Source organism: Carcharodon carcharias, chromosome 22, assembly GCF_017639515.1.
Source record: "Carcharodon carcharias isolate sCarCar2 chromosome 22, sCarCar2.pri, whole genome shotgun sequence".
NCBI classification, from domain to species: domain Eukaryota; kingdom Metazoa; phylum Chordata; class Chondrichthyes; order Lamniformes; family Lamnidae; genus Carcharodon; species Carcharodon carcharias.
The window spans coordinates 10363697-10373721 of NC_054488.1; the positions used below are offsets into that span (position 1 = coordinate 10363697).

The following is a 10025-nucleotide window of genomic DNA, read 5'->3' on the forward strand; positions in this document are numbered from 1 at the left end:
CAATCATCAGCGAACATCCATACTTCTGATCTTATGATGAAGGGAAGGTCATTGATGAAGCAACTGAAGATGGTTGGGCTGAGGACAAGACCCTGAGGACATCCTGAGTGATGTCCTGGAACTGAGATGATTGATCACCAACAACCACAACCATCTTCCTTTATGCTAGGTATGACTACAAGCAATGGAGAGTTTTCCCCTTGATTCCTGTTGACCCCAGCTTTGCTGGGGCTCCTTGACGCCACACTCGGACAAATGCTGCCTTGATATCAAGGGCAGTCACTCTCACCTAATAGCCTTAGTTGGCCTACAGGTGAGCCGGCCGCCTGACGCCTCTCCTGCCGCTGGTGAAATCGCAGTGGGACTGGCTGGGGTGGTGGCAAATGCCACTACCATGGCACCCAATTTTACGGCCCACACCCCGCCTGCCATCAAAACCCCCCTTACCAGGGGGCTGTTAACTTCTGGCCAATATCCATATATGTGCATCATTTAGAAAAGAAGAAAAATAATAAAACACATGCATTTATATAGCACCTTTCATGACTTCAGGATGTTCCAAAGTGCTTTAAAGCCAATTAGGTACTTTTATTTTTGAAGTGTAGCCATTTTTAGTAATATAGGAAACATGGCAGCCAATTTGTACATAGCAAGTCCCACAAATGGCAATCTGTTAATAAACAAACAATTTGTCTTAATGATTTTGGGTGAAAGATAAATATTGGCTAGGACACAAGGGAGGACTTCTCTGGAGGTAGGGCCTTGGTTTTATATTGCATCAGAAAGATGCCATCTTTGAGAATGCAGCATTCTTTGGGCACTACTCTGAAGGGTCAGTCTAGACCTTGTGCTCAAATCCCTGGGGTGAGATTTGAACCCACGACCTTCTGACTCAGAGGTGGGAGTGCTACTACTGAGCTTTGGCTGACACTTTCAATGGAAGGAAATCGCTAACTAGTGATCAGGAGTGTGAAGGAGGGCTGCTGTTACAGACAGACTGGTCTTAATTTGTTAAGCCATGTGCCTGTGAGGATGAAATAATAAGAAGGGCTTGCAGTATTATTCTTTCACTCCGAGTGCTTGGATGTCAGAATGATCTGTTCTCTTGAATAGCTGTGTAGCCCTAAAGGAAATGAATTTGGCTAGTTTAATCCTAGTTTTATTGGGGCAAAAATCTTGCCATAAAAAATGGCCTTCTACTAATTAGGATTAGAAATAGAGAATATTCACTCAATGAGGCTCTAAGAATGGCAAACACAATGGGCAGAATTTTCTGCCGGTCGGGCGGGCGGGCCCGACACAATCTCCAGTGGGCGGGGAGCCGATCTCCGCCGGAGAAGCAGGCCCCGCTGCCACTTTAAGTGGGCGGGCCAATTAAGGCCCGCCCAGCATGACATCCGCCGGGAAACGCCATGCGCTCCCTGTGAAGGTGGGTTGGGGGGGGTGGGGTGGAATTCCTCAAATGCGAGAGTGCGCTCTTTCGGGCATGCAGAAGAAAGAGCGCACATCTCCCTGAGGCTAAGTGCCGCCTCAGGGAGACCGCTGACATCTGTAGAAACTTTAAAAATAGATAAATAAAAAATCCTTAACATGTCCCCCTCATGTGACAATGTCACACGAGATGGGACATGTTAATAACTTTCACTCAAACTTTAAGAAACCTTTTAAAACCCTACGTGAAGCCTCATCCCGCCGTTGGATGAGGTTTCATGTATTATCAGAAGCCTGCTGGGGCTCCTGGCCTGGCCACCAGCCTTAAGGTTGGACGGGCAGGGCCTTTAATTGTTTTAATTATCCTGTCAATGGCCTCAATTGGCCATTGACAGGTCGGCGGGCGGACAGCTGATTTCGCTGTGCCCCCGCCTTCCTGAAGATTTGAATGGGGTGGGATGATGTTGGGGGTTCCCTCTGATGTCATCCTGCATCATTTTTGCTTCGGCGAGCAGGCTCCGCCCCCTGCTCCCCGACGGAAACATTCAGCCCAATGTCTTTGAAGGTTGGGGTTGAGCTATGTTGAGCTAAGGTTGAATTCCTTGTTTGTTCTTTCAAGATGAAGATGACCATGTTCATCATCTGGGGTGTCTGGTAGGGTTCCTGTGCGTACGTAGGTGTTGCTAAGGCTGTTCTGCGTTGGGAAGGTTCTGCTGAAAATAGCACAGGATACCACAGACAACTGAGTTTTGGACGAGTTGCTGGTTTAGGATTTCCTCTCTTTGCATTTTCTCTCTGCCTCTGATGTATGCTTACTTTCGAAGGTAAGTATAGAGATCTTGGGCGAGCTTTTCCCAAATCTTGAATTCGACATCAAAACTCCTAAATGAAGACTTCTGAGTGTACTTGTAGCTCTCCCTTTGATTGCCCTGAGAGCACACCCCAGAGTCAAGATCTCCATGGAAGGTTTGCTTTGGTGCGTGAGTGTCAGGCATTCTGGCTACATGACCAGCCCAACTCAGTTGTGACTGTCTCAATATGGCGTGGGTGCTTGTCATACCAACTTGGTTGAGCACCTCATTGTCTGGTATTTTGTCCTGCCATCTGATCTTCTGCAGGCAGCTCAAGTGAAAGTGGTTGAGCTTCTGGGCCTGACACTGGTAAACAGTCCAAGGCTCACATGCAAAGGGCTGATGGGGCAGGACTATTGCTCTATGGACTTGCAGATTGGTAGGCAGACTTACTTCTCTTCGTTCCCAAACTGATGTTCAAAGTCTGCCGAAGGCTACACTTGCTTTGGCAATTCTTACATGTGTCTCGTAGTTAATATAGACAGGTCAAGGGAGTGTGATGCCGAGATAAGTGAATTTATCCACTGCAGACAGGTTCTGGACATAGACTGAAACCTTGGGTTTGAGATGGGGCTTTCCTGGAGCAGGCTGGCACTTACATCAGTTTTCTTCGTGCTGATTGTAAGGTTGAAAGAAAACTTACGATCAGCACTAAGAAAACTGGGAGATTTAGATACAGCTTTAATCTGTTCCAACTTACACAATACTGGTTCCAATTATCAAATGCTAATACTGATTGTCGAAAGCGGAAGAACGATTCTATCCTAGGTAATTGAATTTTCACTCACCTTGAGGGGCACAAATATTTCTCCCCCGACACCTCTAGAAAGGTCAATGCAAAATAATTTCTAAGTTATGAAAAAGAATATGATTGTTATGGAAAGATGTTATAGAAACAGCTAAGGTTCCTTTGCATTTAGACACAAAAATTAATTGGGTCCTTTGCCCATAGTAATAGGAGAACAGATATAAGGCCACTTGGTGGAGCTCCTCACCTATGGTATAATGTACCATTAATATTAAATCAAACCGGCAGTCTGGTGCATTGGAACACAGAGCCATAGAGTCATTATGGCACAGTAGGAGGCCATTTGACACATCCAGTCCATGCCAGCTCTCTGTAGAGCAATCCAGTCAATCCCATTCCCTCCGCTCTATCCCTGTAGCCCTGCAAATTTATTTTCCTCAAGCGCCCATCCAATTTCCTTTTGAAATCATTCATCATCTCCATTTCCACCACCCTCATAGGCTGCAATTTCCAGCTCATTGCTACTTCCTGCGTAAAAATATTCTTTTTCACACCCCCCCCTTGTATTTCTTACCTAAAAGCCTTATGTCTGTGTTCCCCTAGTCCATGTGCAATCAGCTAATGGGAGCAGCTTTTCTGTTTAACTTCTGCTACTTACTCTTGTGAAAGGTGCACTGGGTACTGACTGACCTATGCAATGCAACATCTTTACATTATATTATCAGTGGATTTATTGCTAATCTTTTGTTTTGTTGGGGAATTGCCGTAAATTTCTTAATTTATTTGGTTAAAAGTGAATGTAAAAATGAAAATAGCTGTATTTGGCTGTTACCTGCATCATATAATTATTGAGAAGTATAAGCACTTTTGCTTTCCTTCAATGTATAAACATAGGATAATGAGTATTAGGTATTGAATATATCATTAGCTTTCATCTCTGGAGAGCTACAGCCCTAGTAATTAATAGCTATTTATTTGAAGTTAATCACAACTTTATGTTAAAATGAAATTATGCTGCAAGATACAAATGTTGTCTCTGAATACAACTCCAGGCGTGACTATTCATGATATTAATGTGTGAAGTGGTTAACAATTGTTGCAAAATTTCAAGCTGGATTTTGAGGTGAGGCAGCAACACTTGCCATTGCCCTGGAAGAAGGCTACCCACAAAGATCCAGCAATCTCTGTGTTGTGTTCTTCCCCTTTCCTGGCACCAGGTCAAGGGAATTTCTTGGCATGGAGCGGCAGTGATGTCAACAATCAGGAAAGCAGCCTATCACATTGAAGTATTCATGCACAGCACACCAGAAAGTTAAAAGTACTTATTATCCTTCACTTTTAATTCACATTTTCATATAGCAAAATAAATGATTAGGATTGGATTAAGATAGAAGCTAAAATAGAGGGGAACACAATATGTGAATTATTCTATCATTATGGAAAACTTTGACACTTCACAAACACAAAATTAGTTTGTCAGGGCCAGTGAGGGTGTTTGTTAGTAATTACGAAATTAGTTCACTGTTAAAAACTCAGTGACACCTTGTTCAACAAGGTATAACTTTATCAAGGAGTTTGCAGCGAGTTGAACAACGTGAGAGTGGAAGTTCTTGTCAATTCATAAATTTTTCTTTGATTGTTGTCTAGGGATAGCTCAAACCTCACCCTCTGGAGAACCACTGACAGAAACATCTGGATCTCTGCATATATGAAGGGTAAAAGAGAGACAAAAGTGGACATTGGGCCGTTGGAAAATGATGCTGGAGAAGTAGTAGTGGGAAACAAAGAAATGGCGGAGGAACTGAATAGGTACTTTGTGTCAGTCTTCACGGTGGAAGACACGAGTAACATCCCCAAAGCTCAAGAGAGTTGGGGGGCAGAGGTGAGTATGGTGGCCATTACCAAGGAGAAGGTGCTAGGAAAACTGAAAGGTGTGAAGTTCGATAAATCACCTGGACCAGATGGACTACACCCAGAGTTCTGAAGGAGATAGTTGAAGAGATAGTGGAGGCGTTAGTGGTGATCTTTCAGGAATCACTGGAGTCAGGGAGGGTCCCAGAGGACTGGAAAATCACTAATGTAACCCCCCTGTTTAAGAAGGGAGTGAGGCAAAAGATGAGAAATTACAGGCCGATTAGCCTGACGTCGGTCGTTGGTAAGATTTTAGAATCCATTATTAAGGATGAGATTTCAGAATACTTGGTAGTGCATGGTAAAATCGGGCAAAGTCAGCATGGTTTCATCAAGGGGAGGTCATGCCTGACAAATCTGTTAGAATTCTTTGAGGAGGTAACGAGTAGGTTAGACAAAGGAGAACCAATGGATGTTATCTACTTGGACTTCCAGAAGGCCTTTGACAAGGTGCCGCACAGGAGGCTGCTCAGTAAGATAACAGCCCATGGTTTTAGAGTCAAGGTACTAGCATGGATAGAAGATTGGCTGTCTGGCAGGAGGCAGAGAATGGGGATAAGGGGGTCCTTCTCAGGATGGTGGCCGGTGACTAGTGGAGTTCCGCAGGGGTCAGTGTTGGGACCACAACTTTTCACTTTATATATTAATGATCTAGATGAAGGAATTGAGGGCATCCTGGCTAAGTTTGCAGATGTTACAAAGATAGGTGGAGGGACAGGTAGTATTGAGGAGGTGGGAGGCTGCAGAAGGATTTGGACAAGTCAGGAGAATGGGCAAAGAAGTGGCAGATGGAATACAATGTGGGGAAGTGTGAGGTCATGCACTTTGGTAGGAAGAATAGAGGCATAGACTATGTTCTAAATGGGGAGAGAATTCAGAAATCTGGAGTGCAAAGGGACTTGGGAGGCCTAGTCCAGGATTCCCTTAAGGTTAACTTGCAGGTTGAGTTGGTAGTTAGGAAGGCAAATGCAATGTTGGCATTTATTTTGAGAGGACTAGAATATAAAAGCAGGGATGTGCTGCTGAGGCTTTATAAGGCACTGGTCAGACCACATTTAGAATATTGTGAGCAATTTTGGGCCCCGTATCTCAGGGATACGAAGGATGAGCTGGCCCTGGAGAGGGTCCAGAGGACGTTCATGAGAATGATCCCAGGAATGAAAGTCTTAACATATGAGGAATGTTTGAGGACTCTGGGTCTTTACTCGATGGAGTTTAGAAGGATGAGGGGGGATCTGATTGAAACTTACAGAATACTGAAAGGCCTGGATAGAGTGGACGTGGGGAAGATGTTTCCATTAGTAGGAGAGACTAGGACCCGAGGGCACAGCCTCAGAGTAAAGGGAGGACCTTTTAGAACAGGGATGAGGAGAAACTTCTTTAGCCATAGAGTGGTGAATCTATGGAATTCATTGCCACAGAAGGCTGTGGAGGCCAGGCCATTGAGTCTATTTAAGACTGAGATAGATAGGTTCTTGATTGGTAAGGGGATCAAAGGTTACGGGGAGAAGGCGGGAGAATGGTTTTGAGAAACTTATCAGCCATGATTGAGTGATGGAGCAGACTCGATGGGCTGAATGGCCTAATTTCTGCTCCTATGTCTGATGGTCTTATAATCCTGTGCGTGTGTGGACTCCAGAGATTGCTGCCAATTTCAGTGGATTAAGATGGTGAACGTTGACAGTTTCACTGGCATTACCGTGGCAAATCCTGGGCCATTGGCTCATAAGACCTTAAGGCTGGATATCTGCAAATCTGCTATTCTTTCTTTAGAGCAAACTCATAAACAAGTGTAAAAAGCAATTGAATAGTTTTACTATGAGTAAAAAACTGGAGAAATCTCGCCCACAAACCAATCATTTGATGCTATCTCATCCTGATTGTATTGGTCACAATTTGCTTGTGTCTCTTTTAATTTTGTTTTTATCAGAATGATGTTCCAAACTATTTAACTAAACTACATTTCATATCAATATTTTGTAATTTTTTTTGCATGATTTTGCTCATTAATATGAGAGATGGTGCAAATAAAACATGTTCCTACTCCCACTTGTGGCATCCTGAGTCAGCAAGGCATTGCCCAGAAGAGATGCACAGTGGATTATAGCAGAGCTCCCTATACTCTGTCCCAACAGTATGTTATATACCTAAACTTGAAAGGATACCATGCCTGGATTTGAATTCAGAGTCAACATTTGTGTGTTCATTTTAAGATAAAGCTGTAATTAACTTCAAATAAATAGTTATTAATGACTAGGATTGTGGCTCCCCAGAGATGAAAGCTAATGATATATTCAATACCTAATACTCATTACCCTACATTGAAGAAAAGCAAAAATGTTTATACTTCTCAATAATTATATGATGCAGCTAACAGCTAAATATTCATGACCAGTGAGGCATTCCCATCTATCACATGAATCAACCTTGGAGTCTTTCTGAGTGTGTCTTACAAATTAGGTAGCGCTGTGATACTCAAGACCATTCACCATTCCCTGGGTGAGATAGACCGAGCTTATTTCACTGGCTCCTCAGAACTAACAGAGAGTGGAGACTTCCATCTCACGAGTCTATGTTGAATTCAAATATAGGTCTCAGGTGAAAGAGCAGTGTTTTAAGCCCATTGTGCTAAAACTGCAGGCAAAAATCGATGCCGTGAAAGGTTAGGAAAATATTGCTGCTGGAATCCAAAGTAGGAGCGGCAGCAATGCCGGTGCAGGTAGCATTTTATAGTATCAGTTTAAGACAGCATTCAAGGTGGACCTGAATTTACTGCAGGCCTCCTTCTGGGCTAAAATTTCTGTATCTGTGCTGGCCCTTTGCTAGAGAAATCCAAATGGCAAATCCTAACTCCACAAGCCTGCTCTCTCCTGTACCTTCTTCGACTACAAATATTTCTCGACTCTTTCTTGAAAAACAGGCAGTAATCTCTGCCTCAACCACACTTTTCCATGGTTTTGTAATACAGAAATTTACATTGTTTTCCCTATTTTTGCGACATTTCTGTATTAACAGGAACTAATTACCAAAGTTGACGACACTGACACCACTGCCTCTCTCTCACTTCTGACTAAAAGTTGGTCAGTTGTTTTTCTCCCTAGGTGTGGGCTTATATACAGCTCCCATGAAAATACTGGGAAATGAGGTTGAGAAGAATTAACTGCACAAAGTGAAGCAAAGGGCAGAAATTTACAGCCCCTCCCACTAGGATTTTCCAGCCCTACCGAAGTCAACGGACTTTTGAATGGCTTGCCGCATTTTACAGCTCAGCAGATTCCCCCCCACCACCCAACGTGACGAGGCTGTAAAATTCCACCCAATGGGTTTAACACCATATGTTATGGAAATTTCAAGATGTCATTAATTTCTATTTTTTATGCAATATAGTAAGATACATAACAACTTAGTCTATGGGGGTGAACACCCCACTAGAAATACATTTTTTAAGCATTCCATTAACACTTCTTCAGATCGATATATAGGCTGTGGCTCAGTTGGTAGCATTCTTGTTTCTGAGTAATAAGGTTGTGGATCTGAACACAAAAATCAAAGCTGATACTAAGGGAGTGCTGCAGCGCCGGTCCTGTCTCTCAGCTGAGTGGTAATACTGAGGCCTTCCTACCCCCTCAGGTAGATGCAAAAGATCCCACTGAATGTGCACAGTATTTAAAACAAAATGGATGAATTGATAGCACAAATAGAAATAAATATATATGACCCAATAGCCATTTGAAAGGCATGGTTGCAAGGTGACCAGGGACCTAAATGTTCAAGGTCGTTTGACATTTTGGAAGGACAGGAAGCAAGGGGAAAGTGGCAGGGCAGCTCTGTTAATTAAGGATGGCATTAATACAGTAGTGAGGGATGACCTTAGTTTGGAAGATCAAGATGTAAAATCAGTTTGGGTAGAAATAAGAAATAGCAAAGGAGAGAAGTCACTTGTGGGAATAGTTTATAGGTCCCCTAACAATAATGACTCTGTGGGATGGAGTATACAAGAAAAAATAATGGGGGCTTATAAATAATAATCATCGGAAATTTAATCTTTATATAGATTGTATGAATCAGATTAGCAAATGTAGCCTGGAAGATGAGTTCATTGAGTGTATACAGGACAATTTTTTGGAGTAGTACATTCTAGTGCAAACCAGAGGTGGGCTATTTTAGACCTGGTACTGTGTAATAAGACAGGATTGATTAGTGACTTCATAGTAAAGGAGCCTCTAGGGAACAGTAATCATAATATGATAGAATTTCTCATTCAGTTTGAGGGTGAGAAATGTAGATCTAAGATTGCTGCATCAAACTTAAATAAAGGTAATTACAAAGGTACGAAAACAGTGTTGACTAAGTTGAACTGAGAAAATAAGTTAAAATGTAGCACAGCAGAAAAGGAATGACAAGCAATTAAGGAGATATTTCATAACTCTCAGCAAAGCTATATACCATTGAGAAAGAAAGACTCTATGAGAAGGATGCATCAAGTGTGGCTAACTAAGGAAGTTAAATATAGTATCAAATTGAAAGAAAACGAGTACAATACTGCGAATATTAGTGTTAGGTCAGAAGATTGGACAGATTCTAAAAACCAGCAAAGAATGACAAAAAATAAATAAATAAACAATTAGAGTATGAGAGAAAGCTGGCTAGAAATATAAAAAGCAGATAGTAAGAGTTTCTACAAGTATCTGAAAAAGAAAAGTGGAACTAAAGTAAACATTGGTCCCTTAGAGGGGGAAACTGGGGTATTAATAATGGGAAACAAAGAAATGCCAGAGGCATTGAACAAGTACTGTCTGTCTGCATTCACTGTAGAAGACACAAAAATCACTCAAAGAACACTTGAAAATCACAAGGTAAAAGGGAGGGAGGAACTTAAAACAATCGCAATCACAGGGAAAAGGTACTGGGGAAATGATTGGAAGGAAAGGCAGACAAGTCCCCTGGACCTGATGGCCTGCATCCTATGGTCTTAAAAGAAATGGCTGCAGAGGAAGTAGATGCATTGATTGTAATCTTCCAAAATTCCCTAGATTCTGGAAATGTCCCAGCAGATTGGAAAATCACAGATGGAACACCTCTAT

At 42.4% G+C, this 10025-nt stretch overlaps 1 long non-coding RNA gene across 1 annotated transcript in view; it reads left to right on the plus strand.

Moving 5' to 3' along the window:
• The window catches only part of LOC121293829, a 56082-nt gene extending 51307 nt beyond the window's left edge, over positions 1-4775 (plus strand). Inside the window, exon 3 of the long non-coding RNA XR_005946609.1 lies at positions 4678-4775. This is a non-coding gene — a long non-coding RNA (uncharacterized LOC121293829). The remainder of the gene's footprint in view (positions 1-4677) is intronic.
• Positions 4776-10025: the final 5250 nt, after the last annotated feature.